At 42.0% G+C, this 26,009-nt stretch overlaps 1 protein-coding gene across 3 annotated transcripts in view; it reads right to left on the bottom strand.

Annotated features, from left to right (window-relative positions):
- The window catches only part of mid2 (midline 2), a 277,586-nt gene that overhangs the window by 159,496 nt on the left and 92,081 nt on the right, over positions 1 to 26,009 (bottom strand). For 2 of the 3 annotated variants that reach the window (XM_041195864.1, XM_041195866.1), the window contains exon 1: positions 7,424 to 7,556. The exons of the other annotated variant lie outside the window; for it this stretch is intronic. The gene's annotated coding sequence lies outside the window, so the exon portion shown is untranslated. Of the gene's footprint in view, positions 1 to 7,423; positions 7,557 to 26,009 lie in introns of those variants that run through there. 3 annotated transcript variants of the gene reach the window in all.

Raw genomic sequence — 26,009 nt, 5'->3', positions numbered from 1 at the left:
TTGAGAGAAATGGAAATGTCACAGTATACAACAAAAACAGACCTAATACAGGGAGGTCAGAAGCGTTTTGAGGAAGGTAAAGACTTCACTGCATAGCAAGAAGTCATCCAGGAAACACAATTGATTTACGATTTTTTGCCATTTTACACAAGAAAAGCCTGATCATAATCTGGGAACAATCCAAACTACTTGATATGCCAAGCAAGTATCATGTTTGGAATGCATGGGTGGACACATGAACATGTGCACTGTATGTACATAAATTAGATAAGAAAGCTCCATCATCTTGTCTTCTTGACTGACGATCAACTTCAAATGAAAAAAAAACATATAACGTCAAGTTGATCCTTGATTTAAACAGGTATATAACCAAAACAGAAAAATAATTTTCAGATATTTTATTACAGCATATCTGGAGAGACTGGATGGTACAATTTGTCCACTGTCTTTTCACTTATGGGAGTCTAATTCTAATTCAACCACAACATAATAGATTAAAATTGACTATCAGTAAGGATTCATGTGAAATGATTTTGGAATTATCTTAATTCAATTCCTTGGGCATGTTCAAATTGGGCAATTTTGCACCAATTAGCAGATGCTTCCGGTTTCACTCAAAGCCCATAATGATTATTGGGGTAGGGAACAGAATTGTCACAGTGGCACTTGCTTTTCTGATTCTGATACAAAAAACTTTAACCTGCATCCAACCCATGCGGCACCTGCTCTGACCAGCAGCCAGGAGGTTGTGAAAAAAAGGCAGTGTGGAAAGAGGACAAAAAAAATTCATTTGACCATCTCTACAGCCTACATGATGGAAAAACTGTCACTCTTAGCCATATTTATGGTGCAAGTCTTGTATGTGAACCATGACTAAAAACTTGACACAAGATTTGCCCACTGTTTACCATTCTTGCTTCTAGCCTTGCCTATCATATTCTGATGTTACAGTGCAGCATATTTTCATTCTTTTGTTTCTTTGTCTTTTCCCGTGTATAATAGTACCACAGAAATGACATTTTTGCTTATATTTTGGTAAATCATTTAAGAAAACAGGGGTCTTGGCATATTTTGTTAACCCAGAAGTAAATGCCTCTTCAGGAATGAGGCCAATGTTCAAAATTGTTACTTTGCTGATTCCTATAGAAATTGAAGTTGCAAAGATAATGCTGGTAGTGTTGGTTTAAAATTTATAAATTGTGACAGTTTGTTAAGCAGGGCACTTCTCAGTTTTCTTTTCCCATTTCTGTGACTTTTTTCTGCACTCTGGCATGTTCTGCTTTTCTCTCTTTTTATTCCATGTCCTTTTTCTTTTGTATCTTCCATATTAATTGTTGGTATCTTTCTGTGGGTCTGTAGCTCTCTTTGCTTTCTGTCAACTTCCCTATATGTTATGTACCTCTTCTGTGTCTTTTCCTTTCCCTGGTTCTCTCTATGTATTTCATGCCCCTTTATCTCTCTATATTCTGTGCCCTCAGAGTCTCATTATCTGTCTTGCTGAGAATCTCTTTTGTTCATTTATACGTATCTCCATTTAATTATGTACCTCTTTGGTATCCTCTCTCTCTATTTTGTCAGTCTCCAATTTTGCTGTAGATTACTAGTTTTACTTCAACAACAGCTTAAATTAATGGCAATATAGAATTTAATATATCTCAAAGCGTTTCAAAAAGTCAACTAAGGAGTGATGGGAAAAAGATAATTAGGGGAGGTAACTGTGAGCACAGTCAAAGGGACAAGTTTTGATGATGATTTGGAGGAAGAGAGAATTAGCAAGGTGAAGGGATAAAGAAGGCTGAAAATTCTGCAATCAAAAGGTGGGAGAGGATTAGAGTCAGAAAGAGGGTGTGTCATAGGATGTAGGGTTTGAGAAGGTTCTAGAAGTAGGGGAGGGCAAGGATGAGCAATCTGGAATTCTGTGTTGGTGATTGGGAACCTAATCAACATTGCTGAGGATAGGAGTGATACAGGTAATAGGAATCAGTAATTGAATGAGGATGGGGAGTTTTGGGATTAACTGTAGTTTATAAGGGGTGGATCTCTGGTGGCTAGCATGGGTAGAGTTGAACTAATAAAAAAGGTGTTAAGAGTTTTCGTGGTTGTGGGGGTGATGCAAGGCAAAGGCAGGAAGGTTGCAAGAGTGGAAATAGGTGGTCTTGATGGTGGCAATGGTTTGGGGTTTGATGCTCATGTCAGTGACGAATCAAACATCAAGGTTGTGACCTCAGGTTCAGCTTGAGACAGAGGCTAGAATCAAGGGGCCAGGCTTTGGAAGTTTTGATGGGAACCAAACAATATGTCAGGTTGAAGAAGACATTTGCATATATATCAACTGGTATCAGATAAGAAGTAAAACAACACAATAATGCTCTTCAAATCAAGGACAGTGACAGAGAAATAGATGAATGTCATCAGCGTATATGTGAATGCTGACCCCTCATCAATGGGTAGCATGCAAAAAGAGAGGGAAAAAGATGGAAACCGTGTATGGGGCCTTTGTTTCATATTCAGATACTTTTCTTGTGGAACACAAAAATTGTCATTCACACCAAAACACTCTATTCTACTGCATTATAATTGCTGGATTTTTCCCTTATAGCTCATAACCCACTCAAAATAAAACTGGACAATGAGAACATTTAGTGAATGATGAGAACAAAGGATAACATGGAATCAGATACAGATTCTTAAACAACACTACACAAATTCAACAAAGGATGACAACAGGATACGATTGAGAGATTATAAGATAATATAAATAATTACAAAAATGTAATTTATGATTCTCCTACTCATTATCATTGTTCATAATCTATTTAGGAATGTTATACCCAGTAACCAGCATTGGAAGTGAACCTTAACACAGACTAGTATGCCAAATTAGAGTTAAGATTGTTTTAAAAAAACACTGCCAGAAATGCACAACTTTCTTTAGCACGCTTTCTTGACTTGGAGTTCATAAGGCTCCACTAATGCCAAACTAAGTGGTCAATTAGAAACCACCTGAAAACCAATTAATTGGTTCAACTGGTATAAATCCTGTACTGTGGGCCAATTTCTACCATAGAGTATATGGATTCAATGAGAATGGAGGTAGAGTGCTTGAAGGCATAAATTACTATTTGTACATCAAGCCCAGCAGATCATAGTAGACAGTGTGAGGGCATAACAAAGTACTGCCAACAAAAGAGAGAGGCAAGCTCAAGAAAGCAGATATGGAAGAACATTGGAGGTTATTATGGTAGCCAGAGTAATGTGTCATACATGAAAAAAAATGTTGTGAATAAACAGCCTGCCAATAAGGGAAGGCTAATGTTTATAGAGGGGCACTGATTGTTAATTGTACGCAGGTGCTGGGCATTAACTAGAGATTTACTTGAGCCCCTAATATATAGGCAGACTAAAACTGTGGTTATGTTGTGTTAGGTGGTGTATGCTTAGAATGTGAATAAATAAAATTGTGTAAAGATTCACTCCGGTTCTATCACCCACCAACTGAATTTCTGGAATAGAACACTGATGACAAATAAGCAATAGGTCATAGACTTGTCTGAGATCTGTAACCTTAGTATACCTAATTAAGCTTAACCCAGCTAATATAGCGCAAAAGAGAAATATTAATCATGGTTGTGAACTAGCACAGCAGGAACTAAAAAAACCGAGAAAGCATTGTACAGAGGATATTGTTCAAAGCCTGACCAAATATTCACACTTACAGATGACTGTTACTATGTACTACTTTGGCTCTCAGACATTCTGCTGGTTAGGTACTTTGTATTCAAACAGAACATGCACAGTGATAAAACTTTGCTGGCACCTAAAACATACAGTGCATGGTATTCAATGCATATACTTATATTTTCCTTGCAGGAAGAACACCCTTTAACTAATATGAATGTGGAGGAACTCAGCAGGAAAGCACTGATCTTCTAAAATACTGTCTTGCAAGTCATTAGGGAATGTGGACACCCTCTGGATGAGGTGCAAGCTGTATGACTGCATAGCAACAACATACACACTCAACTATGTGTAATGACTTATCACATGACTTTTTCTTCCAGTTACAAATAAACCACAATCCCAGAAGCAACAGCTTGCATCCTCTCGCCAACAAGTTCCAACACTGCATCCAGTGTCTTCATTGTATTATGTAGACAACAAACCACAGTTCACAGCAAATTTAACTTTATTCCCAGCTTTATATGTCCTTAATAGACCAAAATAGTATGATGCCTGCATTAAAATGTGTTTATCTGGTTTGGCTCTGGCAGTAATGAGCCAAAATGTACTAACATTCCAATAATCGTATCTCACATGCCATGAAAAAATAAAAATATAAATTGATGTCCAAATGGATGCTTTGATTTTATACCTGTAATTATACAAAGTAAAAGCTCCATATTTGAATAACATTTCAACTGTTTGTTATCAACATTGGCCATTGAGCATGCGTATCAATTTTCTTATTCCTGGTTGTTTACATTGCTGTGGTTTTCTTTTCCATTGTTTGTCATGTATCAATCATATTGTACATAATCTTTCTCAATTTCAATCTTCACTGCAATCACATTCTTGCAAAATAACCAACCCAATTTAATTTTGAGAAATGGGTGCTATGACATTCCCAAGCACAGGCTAAGAACAGTTTTTAAATAGCATTGATAATATCTACACACCCAAACCTCACCTGCAGACAGCACTAATCCATCTCCTTCTTAGACTATGAGTGATGTCATGAGGAATACAATATGTAAAATTTAAAAATGATTGTAACTTAAACAATTCCACAAGCAAACAACTTGGAGGTGATTCAAAACTGCTTGATGTTATAATTTCAATGCTTGTAATGTCATCTGAAATCCTCAGATGTATTACAACTTTTAATCTTATAGTTTTGGTCCCACCCTAAACTGGGCAGCTGTTACTGGCATGTAATTCCACAGATTTCAGGAGATCCAATGTTTAACACTGAACAGGAAACCTAGCTCTTCTTTCCTTCTGACTATCCCAAAATCCAGAATTGTTTTTTGACTGTTGCTTCAGGCGCGATCAACAAACTCAACACAGGTCAGGAATTGAACTTGGGAGCTTCTGACCCCTATAGTTTATGACTGCAAAGCCTTTCAGAGCAGAGCCACTGGGGAAGCTCCTTCTTAGAACTGTTAACACTCCCAACTGTTATCTATATTCCCAAAAGATATATTTCCACAGTTCATCTACATATGAGGTTTCTATATAATAGTTTCAGTAATTGGCACTGTTCAACATACAATGTTATTGTTATGGAGCATAAACCTTTCTCCCCAACACCTACCCCTGCCACTTGCAAGCCCTGGATTTGTACAGTGCACCCACCCTTTGGCTTGACCCTGACTTGTCTGGAGTTAACTGATCTCAGCATTGGCAGTGGAAGGGGACAAGTATTAAAACTGGCCTCAAATTCTGGGAAAGGAGGAGGAAAATAAATGAATGAGGATGTTATCGCTGATCGCTATTGAACAACACCTACTGTACCTGTCAGGGAGATTTGGACAGGCTCAGCCATGATGCTTCCATGGTAGAATAGCCTGTTGTCACTCCATCATTTAGGCTTGCACATAAACAACAGTCACTCTGGCAAGGTTATGGAGGACTGTGCCCATGAAATTATCTCCAGCAGATTTGATAATGCCAGAAGGAAAAAAAATCAAAATGAATGCATCAGGGAGATATTCCAATCTCCAGTATCTAACATCAGAAACTGGTTGAGTTTCACTCTTATTATGACACGATTACCTCAGCGCCTTGTAACTTCACATTACTGGCCAGCATATGTTTTGAGTTTAATCCATATAAACAGATCATCTGTTAAATGCTTTTCTTGCCCAGAAATGTCAGGAACACCCATTGTCTTCAATGGGAATTTATAATTGGCTTTAGCTTTAAAATGATGAGAAAAGGCAAAGTTAGCTCAGCGTTCTTGTAATGTTGCAAAAAAAGTATGGTAAACAAAATAATACACCAACAACTTGCATTTATTTGGAACTCTTAAAGTAAAATGTCCCAGGTGCTTCACAGGAACGCTGGCGACATTTGACATTTAGCCACCAGCGTACATATGGGGCCAGGCACGCAGCCGCCCGGCCAATACCGCACAACTCATTCATAAGTTGTCCTCTTTAAGGTTGCACACATGTACGGTCTCACAAAAAAATTTTTAAAAAATACCGCGCGTTCAAAGAAACAAGCCGCGCGCAGCGAGCAAAGTTGAGAGGGGAAATTGCGAGCCGCAGGAGGTGATATCCAGTTAGCTTGCGCATCATGGCCGGAACAAACCCAACGCAGCTTGCACAACCATGGGGAGGAGGGCGAGACAAGTAACTATTCCTATTACTCAGCAAAGGCAGGCACCAGATGATTGTTTTCTTATATATAGCACTGTTTTCCAGATGTTTACAGAAGAGATATTGCGCTTTTATACAATAAAACCGCAAATACATTTTGAACACCACACGCATTCTGCAGCGAATCACTTCACTGATATCCGACCAGAAGCCGCCGTCATCCCTCAAGTGTGCTCAGCCTCAAAGGTGCAAGAGACCCTCTGAGGCACATCTGATCTTCTCCCCAACAGATTCAAGTTCGCGCACTGATTTTTTTTTATTAAATCGGTTTTACAGCACACACTCTCTTATAATGAATCGGTATCTAGATCCTCCACACAACCCACCGCCCCAGACTAATTTTTACTGTGGCCCTTTGAAAGAAGCACTCACACGAACAGGGCACGGAGCAGGCAAACATGTTTTGAAGAATTTGAACCATGTCAATAAAATAATAGATATAACACAGCAGCGATTCACAATTAGCCAAACAGCACAAATTCTATTAACTGATGAGAGCTCCACTATGTACATCTTTAGTAATTACCCAGAAACAAGAGTTGGGGAAAAAACACATCGAACTTAAAGAGCTGCATAGTGCATTCTAATCAGGACACAGACCTCACGAGAATATTAACAGAAGTATCACACACTTTAAAGTTTCTGTAGCAAAATTAGGGTCAAATTACTGTCATATACAGTTTATTGACATGCTGGAGTCCCCCTTTTCAGTTTATACTGTTGCACTTGCACACGGGAAATTTTTCAGACTCTGTCAACCACAATTGAATACTATAAACCTAAAACACTTGCCATGTTTTCTGAATGAAAAGGCAGCGTTCAAATGTATCTAGAGACCAAAATCGAACTGAGAGCAAGACTGCAAGAGGAAGGTACTTTTTAAACTGAGTTCAGGCTACCGCTGTTCAGTCGCAAGTCTTTTCTAATTTTTCTCTCGGGCCCTTTCCCCCTCTTTCACCCTCTCACAATAAAGAGGCTGATAGCAGAAACAGGAATGAAATCTGGTACCCATGAAGACCCTGGTGGGAGGGGTTACTTACCAGCTGACTCTGGTATGCAGCTGACTGTCCTGTCATCGTGGAGAAGTAGAAGAAAGGGAATAAGAAACACAAAACCAGAGGAATGTGGAAACAAGGTGGGAGCAGAAAAGCAGCCGCTCCGAGTCCCGACAGCAGCAGACTGAGCACTGGAATCGGAATATCCAACTTCTGAAGCGACACAATTGCAGGAAAAACAACTCCTCCCACTTTACCTCACTGACACAAACAGAGAGCGAGCTGCAAGATTTACTGGCGCACTAGAGCATACTGAGGGGGCTATTTCCTTTATCCTCTCCCATGTAAATTCAGTGGAAAAGCTACAATAAAGCACTTGTTAACGACCACGACCACCGCCTCACATAGTTAATATAATTGACCTCTGACTACTAGGCTGGGGATACCGAAGAAAGCTCACTCCAGTCCGTATTTATTCATGATTTTAAAAACAGCTGGCCTCTTTATAGCCCGCAACAACTCCTCTGACAATTTAACTCATGCAGGGCTGGAGATTTTGGTTCTCATTTACATACTGCGGAGGTTGAATCTGGAAGGGTTGGGAAAGGTAAAGAGTGCTCGGATGGGGTAAGATGGTAACTCTTCGGTACACAAGGGATCAGAAGACCGCAGGTTCAGTTCTTGTTCAATTCTGAGTTACCTCCCTCCAACAGAGTATTGCTAGAACCACTAAGGATCCCAGGGTGAAGGAGGGAAAATCAGTCAGCTGCCCTCCTGTTCGCTTTCTAGTAACATCTCCTACAAAGTATGTGTTTGTGGACAGTAGGTGAGGACAGGATCAAACTCAACTGTGATGCCCCCCATGACAGAAATGTGTTTGATACACAAGTATGAGCCTAAACAATAAACAAATTTAACAGAGGTGCCCCCACAACTGTACACCAGAAGAGGTAGTGTGATCAGGGGAGAATATTGGAGGTGAACTCAAAAATAGACACATCGTAAAACATAAGTTCCAATTAACAAGACAAAAATTGACAACTGCATCACAAGTGTGAGAAACAATTTACCCAAGACAAAATTACTGTTCAGTGTTGTCATTGTCGTGATGTAGAAAATGTAATGATTAATTTGCACTCAGCAAAGTTCTATATACAGCATTGAGATTGGCAAGCTTTTTGTGACATTGATCAAGTGCTGGCATGGGTACTGAAAGAACTCTCTGCTGTAATGAGTGCCATGGGATCATTGACAATAACCCGGGCAGAAAGAACCTCAGTTTAATGTTTCATTCTAAAGACACTACTTTGGACAACACAGCATTACCTCAGTACTACATCAGCGTCAATCTGTAATACATCGTCTGGTCCTAGCTTAACACCACAACCTTCTAATTCAAAGTCTGAGCCAAACTGGCACTTATTATATCTGTCACCATTTTGTACTGTGAATAGACACAAGATGGGAGCAACTGCCTATGTGAGCCACATGGCTTTTTTCCTTCCCCTTTAATGTATTCTTCTTCCTAATCCTGCCCTAAAGGAGTGATGTAAGCCATGATATAGTTGCATATGAATTGCTCCTTCAGAGAGCCATCGCAGACACGATGGGCCTGATGGCCTCCTTCTGTGCTGTAACATTCTATGATTCTTTGACTCCAGTACCCTTACTTAATGACCTTTCTTAGTGCATGAACCTGGACATTCATTTTGAGTTACATTTTTAAATTTAGCAATTATTCTGCTATAAATAAAATACAATATTTTTTCAGTTCAACTCATGTGACACAACCTTATCGGCATGCTCTCTCTCGATGTCTAGCACATCATTGCTAGAAACAAGTTTTACTAAGACCACTCCTAATGGAATTTAAGAAAGTAGCCACAGGGTAGCATGTGAGTAGAGTACTCAACACAGAGGATTGTGAATGGAATAAGCCGAGTTAACAAAGGATAACACAAAGGTCAGAACATGCTTTACATAGAATTGTTCTTGGATTGTAGCTACTACACGCAGGATAACACTAAGATTGACATTTCATGCAGACGCTGGAGCCACGGTGCAGTGCATATAATGAGCACTGAATAGAGTAGAATGCATTACACAGAGGATAACATATAGGTAGGCGATATTATAAACAGGATAGAATACTAAGTGGCCTATGGCCAGGATTTAATGGCCCCTCCCACCTGGCGGGATATTACGGTCCCGCTGAACTGAATGGAGATTTAAATGGCTCGCTGCATCTGCTGGGGAGAGACACCACTGCGGCGGGGTCATAATGTTACACACAGGAAAGAATGGGATAATTAACATCCGAATCCTACAAAGTGTTATTGTTATATAAAAGACATCTAATTACTTGTCAGCCTATGCACAAGAAGCTCTCAGTTATAAAATTCTGTAATATGTCATCCTTGTTTTTAAGTCTTAGTTTAAAACTCTCTGTTTACCTTATACGTATTATAAGGCTCTCAGATTTAATGCTCTTTCAGCTGCATCACACTCACATTATGCAGCTCTCAGACAGGCAGATAGACGGACTTACATTTATATTTCACCTTTCACAACTTCAAGGTGTTCCAAAGTGCTTTAAAACCAATGAAGGACTTTTGAAGTTTTAACTCATTGCTCACTGTTGTAATGTATGTAATGTAGGAAAAGTAGCAGACAAATTACACACATCAAACTCTCACAAACAGCAAAGTAATAATGACCAGATCATTTTTTTTTAGTGATGTTGATTGACCGATACATATTGGCCAGGACACCAGGGATAACTCACCTGCTCTTCAAAATAGAATCACATAATCTTTTACATCCATTTGAAGGAGCAGAAGGGGCCTTGGTTTAATGTCTCACCTGAAAGATGGCACCTCTGACAATGCAGCATGCCCTCCTTCACTGGACCGTCAGCCTAGGTTTGTGTGTTCAAGTTTGGGGGTGAGACTTGAACCCACAACCTTCTGACTCAGGGGTGAGAGTGCTACCAATTAATTGTGTATTCTCTTTCTTCTGGCCTTTAAGTCGATGCATTGCTTCATTTTAAACAGATGCTAAAGATTTTAGAACACATTTCTGGAAAAGGCCAGTGCATTAAACATCCCAATTGGATGCTGTGTGACAGTCGGTTCAGGAGCATCATTCACTCACTTCTGGGACTGGGCTTTGGGGGTCAGGCTGATTCCATTGTTGGTTATGTGTCCGTCAAATTTCAGCACTAGAATTTTCTCTTGGCTTGGTTGCAAATTGCCCTTTTGCAAACTTTTAGCTTGGCTTGAGTGCATAAAGGGTTTGGATGCTAATGCGCAATGTCACGGTATGATGATTCCATCCCTCTGCCACCTGTGATGAGTTCCTGATTTCAGTTCACTCACCAAATAGAAGTGAGGGGGAATGAAGTGTTAGGGAAAGTTCATGGCCGTCTAGCACTCAGTTTATATAATCCACAGGTTTCCAAACATGTGTGTCTGGTCTGTATTTTGTCAATTTCCAAACAACCTACTCAAAAACTAAATAGGTGACAAACTCAGATATATTAGAGGTAATAAGTCCCATCTTACCACTACCACTACCACTCTGTGATACAGTGCAGCATACTAAAACTTTTTATTTATTCCTTTGTACTGTTGTACATTTATCAGCTTTAAAGTTTTCCCAATCTTATCTCACAAAATGTTCTTGTGAAAAATTTTATGAAGAAATGTAAGGAGCTCATTTCACATAGCTGGACCCTCAAATGAGAAGGTAATCTCACCTGACCAACCATTCAAGTATGATCTGTTTGGGCAGACCATAAGGAGGAGGGAGGGGAAATTAGTTTTTGGAAAGAAAGGGGTGAGTTGAAAGGATACTTTTCTTGTGGGTATCCTAGATAACAGACCTCCCTGACACAGCCGGTGCCTATTGTTAAGTGCATGTTTATGGAAATTATAAAATGAGAATTTTTGTTTGGAATAGGCTTTGACTTGTTGAACTAGATTTAAATTACAGCTCACATTAATAGAGACAGCAAGATAGTACCATAAATACAGTGCCAGAAGAGGTCATGAGATTTTAAGTAAATTCTCTGCTGTATACTTCTGATTTCAGTAAAAATCAATTCCACTTAAAAGTGATTTGTTTGTTTGGAATTTTTTTTTCAAACTTGTGGTCCTGTTTCTATTTCAGCCCAACATCTCTCAGCGGTTGGCTGATTCTGAATTCACGAAACTGACCTGAATTTGACAAGTCATTCATTAAGAGGTGGTGTTAGCATGGCTTTAATGAATGCTGATTAGTTGAATTTGTAGTTCACTGCATTTGCCATTCAGCTAAGAACTGTTTACACAAAGTCCGACATTGCTTCACCTTGGCTGCACCAGGCCACGTTGCATGTCCTCAGTGAACTGAGCAGTCCCTCCTGCAGCAAGCGCGGTGGTATTTTGAACTATTCAGTTGCCTGAACTGAGATTTTCCCTGCTGTGCTCATTCACGACTGTGTCCCTAGATTTGAATGGTGCTTAATTGACGAGTAACTCCTAGTTGACATTCACTGAGCCTTGAAGCGAATCTATTATATGTGACAGCAACATATTCATTTGTAGCAGTGGATGGTGTTTAGATACAGGATAAAACTGGTCTCAGTCCAACATCTGTTTGGCCAGAACAATCTCCTGAATTCTAAATGAATAGTTTAGCACTTATGCGACTTATACTTTCCTGGGGTATAGGGGAGAGGAGAGTCATGGTCTGATACCCATTCAATGCAGACATCTTCCAGTATTAATTGGCAAAAGCATTCAAGACCAGAACTTGCAACATGCTTCCATTCCTCACAGTGCTGCTTTCTGGCTTCTGTAACAGCTGACAGTTGAAAACTGACTTGAAATAGCAAAACAAATTCTGCCTGTGCACCCCCACACAATATCTCTAGAGTCATGTTTTATTGAGGCAATGATGGTGAAACTCTCAGTGTTCGCCATCATTATTCCATGAAAACTAACAGCAATGTCAGGGAATGTAGACAAGGACAAAATAATGCGGAGATCCAGAAGTTGCTGCTGGTGACTCTATACTTCGTCCATTGGGTGTGTGTAAAGGTTCCTACAGACTGCTATCTCCCTTGCACTCATGAATTGATGAGAACTTCCACTCTGAAGCTCTGAGCTTCATTGTGAAAGGGGAACATTTGGGAGAGGGTTGACATTTGCTTCAAAAGTGATGTCCCAGAGGTTTATGTCCCTACTCTCAGAGCTACTTTGGTGGGAAGAGCAGCTGGTAACTGAATTCTGAACATCCATAGTTACATGCAGAAGCTGAGGTAATGATATTATCACTCACCAGGATATCACACAAGTATTAACAGCCTGTAGCTGGTAGAAAAAAATAAACAGGAGGCTTTAAATAAAAATAAAAACCTTAAAATAACACCGGGATAGAAATTCATCTTGGGAAGTGGTACAAAATGGGTGATATCGGGTTGGCTGCCAGTTATACATAGTGTCTGCTATTTTGTTTCATTATTGTCAATAGAGTTACATATCAAGTGCTGTGTATAGTGGGTGGCCGATCTGACACTGCCTGTTTTAAACAAGTGCCCAAGACAAATGTTTGCCCAACATTGCCTGGAAATTTCCAGCCCAGTTGCCATCAGGCGTCATGGTGGGTGAATGGGGGCAATATGGTGAGAAGGTCAAAAATCAGTTTCATGTCATCTTGAAGCCAGTTTGTGATTGCTCCACCCATCAATGGCAGGACACAATTCCTGCCACTGCATGCCTGGAACCTAATTTCAATACTTTAGCATCTCATTATAAGCCCTGCTCGCAGGAATCAGCCCCCCATACTGGATCATCCGGGCACATCACTCTGATATGTTTCACAACTGTACATAAGCAACATGCACCTGGCGACCTGCACTTCAAGGTTTGTTTGCCTACCTTGCTTTGGGTCGCGCTCATGGCTATCAACACCAGGCTTTGCCAGCAGCACCACATCTCTTTTAGGGGGGCTTATGGGGAGATGTCTACTTACCAGACCAGCCGTAAAGCTTGGATGACTTTTCAACTGCTGCAGAACCAGGGCTTGCTTGGGGAAGGGGGAGAAGTGGCCTCAGACAAGGGAAGAGGCTGCACGGCGAGAGCTGTACAGCCGAAGTGGGGTATCCCAGGGTATGTGTGCGAGGGCACAAGTTGATCTTTGCAAGTGGCCTCAAGATGGTGAGGGCTGAGGAGGCAGTCTCCAGAGGAAATGAGGCCAGATGGAGATGTGTGGGTGTGTGTGAGAGACAGCCTTGAGCTGGCAGTGAGTGAAATGCAAGTGAATGTGTGATGGCCTTGTGAGAGTGTGTTTAGAGTGATAAGGCGGTTGCCTTACCCTGGCAGGATGGATGAGATCATACATCCTCTTTCTGCACTGGATGGCCAACCTCTTGTGTGCAGCATTGGCACTGACCACCTCTGCCTCCACCTCCCAGGCTGGAATGGTGAGACTGATGGGTCTCCTGCAGCCAGCATGGGGGTAGAGGACATCACGGTGGGCCTTCACGGTGTCCAGTAGGCAGTCTTCTTGGCCTTTGGGGCCATATCTTCACCAGAGCAGTCCTGGGCTGCAAGCATTGAGAAGTGTACGCACGGCTGCCGTTTAAATATGGCGCCCTGCATAGGCAAATCTGAGGCTGCCCACCAGCGAGACGGGCATGTTTCCTTTGGCTGCATAATTAATGAGGTGGGAATGGGACAATAGGTGCAAAAGCCCGCCATTGCAGCTGGCGGGTAAAATGATTTTTTTCCCGCCCGCTACCGCACTTTATGTAAATCCGGAATGATTCCGCCCATTGTCTTCAGGAGCAATTTTCGCCAACAGGAAGCTTTTAAAAAAGGTCATTATTTTCATGAAAAAATGTTTGGTAAACCATTTTTTGTTTGTTTATAAACACCCAATGTGATTAGTAAATGACATGTGGTTTTAATCTCATTGCTCGTGTCTATGATATACAAACATACAAAACTTATAGACAGGAAAAGATTAGTTTATCCATCAAGTCTGGTCCACACCACGATGTTTGGAGCACTGTGACTAAACATTTCATACCTCTCCTCAACCCACCATCTCACACCCACCCCTAAAATGACAAAAATAATATTTGACTCTTCAGTCTTCCAAAAGAAAAAAAAGTTCTTTCAAGCAGATTGCCCCTTTAAAAATTGGATAGTCAAAACAATTTTGATAAAAAGAAAGAATTTACATTTATACAAAACATTACATAACCTCTGGATGTTTACAGCCAATGAAGTACTCTTTTGAAGTATAGTCTCTGTTATGAAAGGCAGTGATCAAAACAGCAATGAGATAATGACCAGTTCATCTCTTCCAGTGATGTCTCTTTAACATCCTTTTGTATTTTGCTGTCTTTTTCTTTTTGAAGTATTTTTATTTTAAACATTGAGAGCTGGTGGCATCACCAAGGGAACTGACCAGGAGGAAACAGGATGAGGAAACTGAATTAACACACAAAGCTGAAATGACACAATCACCCAGGGCTAATGACCATAACTCCACTAGCTCCTTTGTTGATTCCACCAACTTCTCCCAGCAGATCCCTCACATGTTTAAGAGAAAAGATTTAAACAGATATAGTAATGTTATAATTAATTCATATGCCTCCTTATAGCTTAACAGTTTAAAAGGGAATCTGACAGTGATACAGTCTTTACGTAAAATAGACAAATGCATCATTATCATGAAGCTATTAATGTGTATAATGTTATTGGAAATTATTATTTTTTTAAATATAGGTTATAACAGTTGTTTAAAGTTTCCCTCTGGGAGTTTAAATAACTCAGCCTTTACAAACTGCTGTGTCATAACAATCATACTGTTACATGCTGGAAACAACAACAACTTGTATTTATATATTGTCTTTAAAGTAGCAGAACATCTCAGGGCACTTCATAGGAGTGCTATCAAATTATAATTTCACGCCAAGCCATATAAGGAAATACTGGGGGTAGGTGACCAAATGCTGGGTCAGAGATGTAGTTTTTAAGAAGTTTCTTAAAAGAGAGAAGAGAGAGAAAGAAGTGGATAGATTTAGAGAGGGAATTGCAGAGCTTAAGGCCTCAACAACTGGAGACACAGTTGCCAATAGTGGAGTTATTAAAATTGAGTAAGCTCCAGAAGCAAGAATTAGAGAAGTGCAGATATCTCAGAGGGCTGGAGAAAATGACAGAGATGGGAGAAGTGAGGCCTTTGAGGAATTCGAAAACAAATATGAGAATTTTCAAATTGTGGAGTTGCTGAACCAAGTGTCAATATAGGCTAGGAAGACAGAGGTAATGAGTGAACAGGATAGTTCAGTTTTTAGCCAGTCTGGCAGTGGTTCAGTACATGATGGCTTTAAGTCAAATATTGTGTGCCTTAGTACACTTAACTCAGTGAAGCACCAACAGGGGCCTATACTTGTTCCTTTCCTCATCTGTAGCAGCCTCAATTTGACTAGGATATGGAAACCATGTTTTTATTTTTTTTCTCACTTGCTCATCATCTCTCACTTACTTGATATTGAGTGTTTTCCATCTCAAACCGCAATGGATTTCTGTGTGTGATGACATAATCTCTGTACATGATGATGCCACCTCTTCATGATGGCACCACCCTATCGTGGTGATTCCATTTCCACATGCTGAAGCAGTGTCCAGTATTAGTGGCTTCCGGCAGTGGCACCCTACTCGGGTGGAGTTTAGCATTATTATGGAGGTCCTTGTGATGGCTTGCATTTGTGGTCAGAGGCTCATTTCAGGGTCAAATGTGCCACTGAGCTTACAAACGGAATGATTTAACCTCAGACAGTTGCCAGGAAGAGGGATGGAGTTGATGACTCAGGAACGGAGTTTATGGCTTGTACTGAAGATAAAGTCGTCAGTCTTCCCAACATTTCATTGGAGGAAATTTCTGCTCATCCAGTCCTGGAAGTCTGACAATTCAGACAAAGAGGAGGAATCGGAAGAGTTGGTGAGGTACAGCTGGATGTTCTCAGTGTAGAGGTGTAAACTGATACTGTGGCCCAGATTTCCATCCTCCATGGCAGGAATCATGAGTTGGGCCATTTCCCAATGTCTCCATCATGCCTCCTGTGCCCATCATCACTATTTTCATGCTAGGGTGCCGGGGGCAGCAAGTGGTCGGGGCTGCCGCCACCAGAAACAGGCCTGAGGTGGGAATGGAGGTGGTCGGATGTCAAAGCCAGAAGGTTAGAAGGCCCCTTTCAGTTCATTGTGATATCAGCTCAGTTCTGTAAATATAGCTCTGAACACCCGACCACCCCATGTCTCTCCCATCCCACCATGTCCCTTCATATCCCCGCATCAGGGCGATGGTGGCATAGTGGTAATGTTGCTGGACTAGTAATCCAGAGACCCAGGCTAATGTTCTGAGGATATGATTTCAAATCGCACGGCAGCTGGTAGAATTTGAATTCAGTTAATAAATCTGGAATATAAAGCTAGCCTCAATAATGGCGGCCAGAAAACTATCATCGATTGTTGTAAAAACCCACCTTGTTCACTAATGTCCTTTAGGGAAGGAAATCTACCATCCTTACCTGATCTGGCCTACATGTGACTCTAGACCCACAGCAACTTAGCTGTCCTCTGAAATGACCTAGCAATATCAGTTCAAGGGCAATTAGGGATGAGCAATAAATACTCGCCTTATTAACAATGCCCACATCCCATGAAAGAATTAAAAATGTCCTTTCATGTCCTCTCATTCCTCCTCCACAGCCCTCCATATCTCCTATGCCCATTCATCCATTATCAAATACGGGCAGAATTCATGAGTCCAATGATAACATTGGGAAGTCTTTAACATGCTCATGAAACTGTCAAAATAAAAAAAAATTCAAAAAAATGTTAATCCTCTTAGGAGCTCATAAAACTGTCAATAAAACTTACTCCTCTCAAGTGGCCATTAAACTGTCAAAAAAGACAAACAAACCTCTTCAAAAAACTTTAACTGCTCATAAAGCTGTCAACAAAAGAAAACTCTCGAGCCCCTTAATAGCTGTGTCAACTAAACTCAATCTATTAGTAGCTTTGGAACTCAGTCAAACATTCATAATCTGATTCCATTGCAGAAATGTGTCAACAAAACCTCCAGAGCTGAATATATTAAAACCTCTGATGTTGTTGAAAGACCTCAGCCATCTGTTCAACTTTTGAAGCAGGGGAACAGTTGGCTATCCGTTCCAATGCTTTAAATGTTGAACAGATGCTGGGCTGAATACATTAAAGCTTTTTGAAGTTATTATCATTATGACATATGGGGCAGGATTTTTAAGTCAGCGTCTGCCCGCGATTGGCCCCCGACCGCATGACACATGCACTGAAATGCTCAGTACTACCGGAGTGGGGGCAGGAAGAGGGCAGGCGCTGACGTAAGCACAGGCACATGGAATGAAAGCTATCAAAATGCAGAGAGCTGCCTCAGGCAGCTGAAGAATTTAAAAGCAATACAGAAAGAATTTAAAATCTGGAAAAAAATGTCTGCGCACAAGAATCAGCCACCTGAACACATACATGATGAAAATTCATTCCATACATTTTTATTTTTAGAAATTTAATAATGGAAACCTCATCCCGCCTTGGATGTGGTTGCATCAAAAATGCAAAGTCCGCCTGGCATATTTGCCCATCCACCAACCACCGTAAGATTGGATGGGCCATGGAAAATCTGGGACAATAGAAACTTTAATCAGCTTAATTGCCCTCTTAATTACTGGCGGACATGCTTCCGACTTTCGCGCATGGCCGCCAACTGAAATATTGTGTGAGCTAGAAATTCTGTCCATGAAAATATCAACACCTTTGGAACTCACCTATGAAGAGGCTCCCGGCTCCAGGATAGGCCTCCGCCCATGATTCACAACTCGTCTGAGATGCCCTGAACTATGCCTCCTACCAAAATGAATCCCAAATCTATGGAAATAATGGGTGTCTAAAATAACCACATTCCCGCAATGGAGCAGGCAAGGCAGGATTGTTGCATGTAGGCTCATTATCCGCACCCTTATCCTGGGGCCATATTAATCCTGCACAGATGGGAATGAGGGTGGAGATTCTGGAATTAGGGCCCACCTGCCATTGTTAACCCTGTCCACCTTGATTTCAACATGGACGGATGGAGGCATGAAAATCTAGGGTGTTTTAGGATGATGTCAGCACAGTGCTGCATGCAGAAGAGAAATGGTGGTGGGGGGGGGGGGGGAGGGGCGGTGAGGGGTGGGGGTGAGGGGGCAAGGGTAGAATCTTAATGGATACAGAGGTAACAATGTGACAGTGGGGGAGAGAATCCATTGCAGGTGACTTGCTGGCTACAACTGGATGGAATAGATATAGGCGGGTGCAGTCCCACCCAGCCAGCAGTCAGGTCATCTGCTGCTCCCCTGAGCCATAATTTATTAAATACATTTCCATAAAGACAAAATGAAATTTCTGATGGCAAGTCCCAGATTTTCACTAAATGTGGTAGTGGAGCGGGAAAAACGACGTTTTACCCGCCAGCCACAATGGCAGCTTCTCACGTCATATCATCCAAAACCCGTCACGTTAATTATGTGTTCCCGGGAAACACACGCCATTTCAATGGTGGGCGTGTTCTCATTTGCCCGCCACGCCATCACCTCGCCGTTTCATCACGCAGGGCGTCATTTTTAAAGCGCAGCCGTGCGCACACCTCTCAGTTCTTCCAGGCCAGGACTGTTGCACAGAAGAGAAGATGGCCCCTAAAGTCAAAAAGGCTGCAGCCCCCAGCTTCAGTAACATGTCCCTCGAACGCCATTTGGACATTGTGGAGACCCTCTGTGATGCCCTCTATCCCTGCTCTGGCCTCAGGATGGGCAGCAGCATCACTAATCTAGCATGGGAGGCGATGACAGAGGTGGTCAGTGCCAATGCCCTGCAAAAGGGGACAGCCACCCAGTGCTGCTGCAGGATGAATGGTCTCATCTGTTCCACCAGGGTAAGTCACTCTTCTCATCATTCTCAACTCACACACTCACAAACATATCATACATTTACAGGGGTCTCACAGCTCAAGGGACAACATGATGAACTCTCAAGCACACCTTCACATCTCCATCAGGCTCATATCGTCTAGAACTCACATCTTCATCTTGTCCATGGCTCCACACATTCACCTGGGCATCCCCCCCTCAGGACCGCTTTCCCCCTTGGATCCCTTTCCCCCCCGGAATTCCCCCCCAGAACTCCTTCACCCCTGGAACACTTACTTCCCTGGACCCTTCCCCCTCCAGAACTCCTCCCTCCCCCCGGACTCCCCTCCCTTGGTCAATCCCCCCCACAGACTCCCCCCCGTTTAGTCCTTCCCCCTTTCTGATTCCTTCAGACACTCTTAATTCTTCTGTCACACTTAGTCCTTCCCCCCTTCTGACTCCTTCCTCCAGCCTCACTCCTTCCTCCAGCCTTACTCCCTCCCCTCTCTGCAGTTTTTGCTCCCCCTGGACTCCCTCCTCTCCCTGAACTCTTTCCTCCCCACAGACCCTCTCCCCTCTCCAGATTTCTTCCGCCCCCTGGACTCCCTCCCCTCTCTGCACTCCTTCCCCCTTGAACTCCTTCCCGTACACCTAACCCCCTTATACTACCGCCCCAGTTGCTGTCTGCTTCTCTGTTACCCCCTCCTTCCCTGCACTCCCTCCCCCTTCCAACCTCCTCCTGACACCTTTGTTCCCCATTCCCAACCTCACCACCCCCTGACACTTTCATTCCTCCCCTCTCAACCTCACCACCCTCCTGACACCTCTTCCTCTCCCAATCGATCCTAGGCTTTCATCTCCCACCCCCGGGTACATCTTCCTCTCCCAAACACAGCTGGATCTTCCTCTCCACCTCCTCAACCATCATCCGTTGTGAGCAGATCCTCAACGGTGACTTTCCAACTTCCGTGAGCTGCTTCATGGTGGAGCCATGTCCATGAGAATCCACTCAGCATGCCATGGACGTTCCTCCAGGGTCCTGTTGCTGTTGAGTTCCAGCATCTTCTGCTCCTCGGATGTCCGCGATGTGAGCAAGGCCCTGCGGTAAGTCCCAACTTCTGCACATCACACTTGTCAAGACGTTTTCTGCACCAGCGTGGTTTCCTGCTGACGTGGGCGGACAATCCAATGATCATGACATTGTGAAACCGATTTCAGGCCTTCTCGCCATATTGTCCACTCAGGCTGCCAAACACACCTGACACCAGCAGGCATGAAAAATTCCATCCTCTGTTTCTCTCTCCAAGATGCTGCCAGAGCTGCTGTGTACTTCCAGTATTTTCAGCTTTTAATTTCATAAAGACAGTGTCTCTTTGATTACCGATTAAATTCCTTTCTTTCAAACTCCTGGGGGAGAATTTTCTTCCCAATGGGGGGCTTGGGCGGGAGCCGGCACGGGCAGCCACACAGCCAATTGCTGCCCGCGATTGGCAATATGGCGCCATTTTATGTGGTCGGGCCAATTAAGGATCGCCCAGCGTGATGCACACCCAGAAGCACTGAGTGCTCCCTGTGTGGGTGGAGGGAGGAGGCTGAGTCAGGGCGCGCAGAAGAGCACAGCAATCTCCCTGAGGCACAGGGAAATCAGTTTGAACTTGAAAATTTTAAATAAAAAGAAAAAAAAACATTTAAGACATGTCCCCTCACGTGACAGTGTCACATGAGCTGGGACATGTCTATGACTTTTATTAAAAAATTTTATTAAACTTTAAAAACTTTCATGAAACCTCATCCCGTCCGTGGATGAGGTTTCGTGATAAATGCTAAGACCGCCTGGGCTCTTCGCCTGCCCGCCAACCTTAACTAGTTAATTAGCTCCATTAATTAGTTTAATTGATACCTAAATGGCCTTAATAGGCCTTTGATAATTTGGCAGGCGCTCAGCTGACTCTGTTGTATGCCCGCCAAACTGAGGGTCATAATGATGTGCGGTGACTTCGGGATGCAAGCCATTTTACACATCGGCGATTAGGGCCCACCCCTGCACGCCGACCTAAAGATTCTGGCCCTGCAAACATTCTGTAGTTTCCTGTGCCCTGTTCCTCTCCACCTTTACTTTATATATTGTGTACAAACAGTACCTGCCCATTCATAGCTTATTTCTAAATTACAGCAAGGTTAGAAGCCAAATGCAATGCCATCTGGCTTATTTAGTGATTTAGTATCATTATAGTCGGTGAGTGTCACCAATGCATTACTCTCTAATCCTCTTTATATTACAATATTGTCACTGGAGCATGTCTCAGGTTACAGGTCTGCAATCTAAAGCATACAGTAAATATAAGACTCAAGGCACAGAATTCCACCTCTGACAATTCAGTGCAATCTTGAGCTGGATTGCATAGTTTAAGATGCTGTCTTTGGCTGAACCATCAAATTGAGGCCTTATCTGGTGCCCTGGGAGCCAGTAAAAGCTTTCATGGCAAGGTTCAAAAAAGATCTGGGCAATTTTTCCCGTATACTGATTAACATTTATCCCTCAACCAAAGACAAATCATCCGGTCATTCCTTTCATCGTGCTCTGCGGTATCTTGCTCTGTGCACATTAGGCGCCACCTGTGACTATATTATAACAGTGGCTATACTTCAAAAACATTTATTTGGTAGTGAAGCACTTTGGGATGATCTGAGGATGTGAAATGTGCTATATCGATGGGTATTCTTCATTTAATTGATGGCCTTTAGAATTTTCTTTCGTATCAAGGGTAGATGAAAGTCAGGAAAGTAAAGTTGCAAAGAGGATCATCCGTACCAATGCTTTAGAGTCGATTTTCAACATTTGGACAATTACTCAACTAGAAATCTCTTGTATGCTGAGTTGCTATGGTGCCATCATACAGAATAAATTGGATGAACACAAAACAGAGGGACAAAAACAGAATTACCTGTTGAAGGGTCATGAGGACTCGAAACATCAACTCTTTCCTTTTCCGCCAATGCTGCCAGACCTGCTGAGTTTTTCCAGGTAATTCTGTTTTTGTTTTGGATTTCCAGCATCCGCAGTTTTTTGTTTTTAACAAAACAGAGGGAGCCATACTACATTGTAGAATATATTCATGCTAATATAGAAAACTAGCTACGATGGAGTAACAGCATCAAAAGTTGACAGTTCCAAAAACCCTAGACTCTAAACCAATCCTTAATTTAGGTCTTTTCGATAGTTGACAACAAGGAGCTAGGCTGAAAGTGGACCAGGGGAACGGCTCGTCATCACTTACACAGCAGTTACACCCAATATCCCATCGTTTTTACTGCAGAGAGGGAAATGAACTAAAGTTCACAAGAAATGTATTTTTCAGCAATGATGGATTTAGAGATTACTGACGGGAATGTGAGCACTGAAGCTTTGAGGTTCATTTTATGGCTGATTATAGGACCATGTTCAACTCCGCTTTAGGACATTTTTATTTCTGACATTTTATTTGGCACATTTTGTAGCACTTTGTTCTTTTGACCGTGTCAAAATAGGTTCATTTTCTTGTACTGGAAGTAAAAATCACTGCATACTGCAGTCATTAAAAAACATGCCTGAAAACATGTTGCAGAGACAGTTATGGATATTATATTTTGTGCTTTTAGATGGGTCTGACTGACTACCTTCAAAGTGAGGTTTGTAACCCATTACACTCAAACACTCTCTTCAGGCACAAGCCAGGTCTGAAAGGACAAAATCCATAATTTCACAGCTGGAGCATTTTCATAATTTAAATAAGCATAGTGAAAAAGATATATACGCCCATCATGTACTTTATTAGTGATCTTAGCACATCCTAGTGATCAATCTGATTCTAAGCTTTTAATAACAGGTTGAATGTCTCAGAAAAAGAGAATACTCTCACTGTAAACAAAAGCTCAACAAAGAGATGCAGGAAAGAACAGTTGCATCAGGAAACAATTCTGTATCATTACTAATGGTCGGTAATGAATTTGTAGACTCCTTTTCTTCTGAGATACTTCTGAGGTAAGTATTGTTTCCTAAGGCTTGCTCTGACACAACTGCTATAGAATGGCCAGGTCATGAACCTTTTAACAATTTGGTTCTGGCTGAACACTTGAAAGCCCAAGTGAATAAATGGGGTGAAATCAACCAGTCAAGACCCTGTTATCAATGCCCACGCTTCATTCTCTGTTAAAATGAGTTTTCTCTGCTGTGAAAGAAGCCAAGGAGTGTGGTGAGATGGTACTTGTCTAACAGTGGATGTTCCTATTATTCCACACATCCGTTTCACTATGAATAATGAAAAAATAAATTTACTATTTCAATGAGTGCAGGGCACTCAAAAACCACCACAAGTATTGATATTCACACAGTTATAACAAACTGGTCATTTCTAGGAATTTAATTCCTGAGACAATTGAGATAAACCGTTCAAGTAAATCTTACAAGGAAGAGGCTCCCCCATGACTCAGCTGGTAGACATATTATCCATAAAGAGTAAGGTATTGGGTTCAATCTCTGGTCAGTGCTGAATTAGATAAAGCCAGGCAGGCAATAGTAAAGAGGCCTCAAAGTCCCTTGGGTGGATTGGGGTACCCACTCCTCAGTCTAACTGATGATTCCTAGAGCAGTTGTGTGCGTGGACAATAGATGAAGATAAGAGCAGGCTCAGTAGTTTACTTTCCATAAGGTTGAATTATCTACCAGTACTGTTTAGGCCTACATTTGAAAAGTCACCATTTGCGAAAAATGCTGAAGGGCTGCACAGAAACAAGCAGTTTCTTGATGATGTTTGATAGAATGTGAATACGAAGTAATTAAAAGAATATTGTCATTATGAACATAAATTTGGGAAGCTTTTATAGTTGCTTTACAAACATATGACATAATGAAAATGTGTCATATTTGATCATTATAACTAAAATGGTGTACAGAGCTCCCTCACTAATGAAATAATTGTTAGCCAAAAAATTATTTAATAAAGATAGTGCCCCTTTAAGTAAATTTTAATTAGAATGGTATAAGATGAACCATGAGATGCTTGCACTTATCACAAAGACCCTCATTGTATTTCATTGTTTGACGGCTTAATACTTTCGGATGACAGTAGACGTGCACCATCTATTTAATCAAGTTTCTGATGGATCACACCACTGAACTCAAGTAACACGTTCGCAAAGGGGAGCGTCTGTGATAAAGAATCAATCCTGCTAATAGCCCTGCCACCAGTTGTACTCCAGCCATGCATGTAATCAGATCAAATTGTCTTGGAGACAGGAAGGAAAAGCAGAAAGGTGTACTTTCGACAGGAAATATTCACACTAAAGTGATAATGGGCCATGAAACTGGCTATTAATCCCATCTCCAGAATCCCTGAGCAGTGTTCCCACTTCCACAGACCTGCCCCAGATGAATTCCCTTTAAATTTAATGGGTCTCTATGGTTCAAACTTCAAAGTCTGATGTTGCAGTTTTAGTGGAAATATAAAGATGTAACTCATGGGAAGGATCTGCTTTCCATTGGTGTTAGATGGCCTATTGCAAAATACATATTTAAAGATAATTAACTTGTGCAATCTATTTTTCTCTCAGCATCATAAAGTTTTCACACAGCCACACAGTTATTTTTTCTATCTCCAATTATCTTTTCCTCCTTTCCCATGGGAGAAACTTAGGGTCAGATTTTCATGTCAGAGTTGAGGATTTTGAGTTGTGCCACTTCCTAACGTCACATCCCACCTTCTGTATAAACTTGCATGCACATATTATTTCCACTCTATGGGAAGAATTTTTGGGTTGGCGAGTGGGGGTGGGATAAAAGCATAAAATGACGCGTGGTGACGTCAGACGTGCATCCCAACGTCACCGCCATTGAGAAAGTAATTAAAGTTGTTAAGAATGCTGCCCATCCAACCTTAAGGTTGCTGGGCAGGCGAAGAGCCCAGGTGGCCTTCGCATTTTTCATGAAACCTCATCCACGGGTGGGATAAGGTTTCATGAAGGGTTTATTAATTAAATAAAAAATTTTGAAAAAATTAATGGACATGTCCCAGCTCATGTGACAGCTTCACATGAGGGGTCATGTCCTTAAATTTTTTTTACCATTCTTCCATGTTTCATAAGTGAAAGTAATCTCCCTGAGGCACCTCTGTGCCTCAGGAAAATTTCTGCGCTCTTTTGCGCGCATGTGTGAAAGAACGCAGGCCCTGACTCAAGGAATCACCCCCCCCACCCGCTCAGCGCTTCCAGGCAGGCCTTAATTGGCCCGCCCACGTAAAATGACAGTGCGTCTACGATCAGGGGCGCTGATCAGGTTTGCGCCCGACCCCGCCCGCCCCCACACTATCCCCCCAACGGGGGGAAATTTCTGCCCTATGAGTCAGAGTGTGGGTGGAGACGAGTCCTCTGCCCATGAAGCAACCCTGAGATGGTAATGAAGGCGGGTGGTAGCTGAGGCTGGCAGGATGGATTGGCCCGCCTCTGTTTTCTGGGACATTAGACAGACCTATTTATGGTTGTTAGGCCCCCTAGCCCTCACCCCTTACCCCCCTCATCCCCCAATGTCTACTTCAATCTCCCAAGTCCCCTCAATGGCCCTTCATATCTCCCATGCTCCATGCATCCTCCCCATGCCCCCTCCATACCCCTCATTCATTCTCC

This window comes from Carcharodon carcharias, chromosome 9, assembly GCF_017639515.1.
Source record: "Carcharodon carcharias isolate sCarCar2 chromosome 9, sCarCar2.pri, whole genome shotgun sequence".
NCBI lineage: Eukaryota > Metazoa > Chordata > Chondrichthyes > Lamniformes > Lamnidae > Carcharodon > Carcharodon carcharias.
This window is presented reverse-complemented; position numbering and strand designations above follow the sequence as displayed.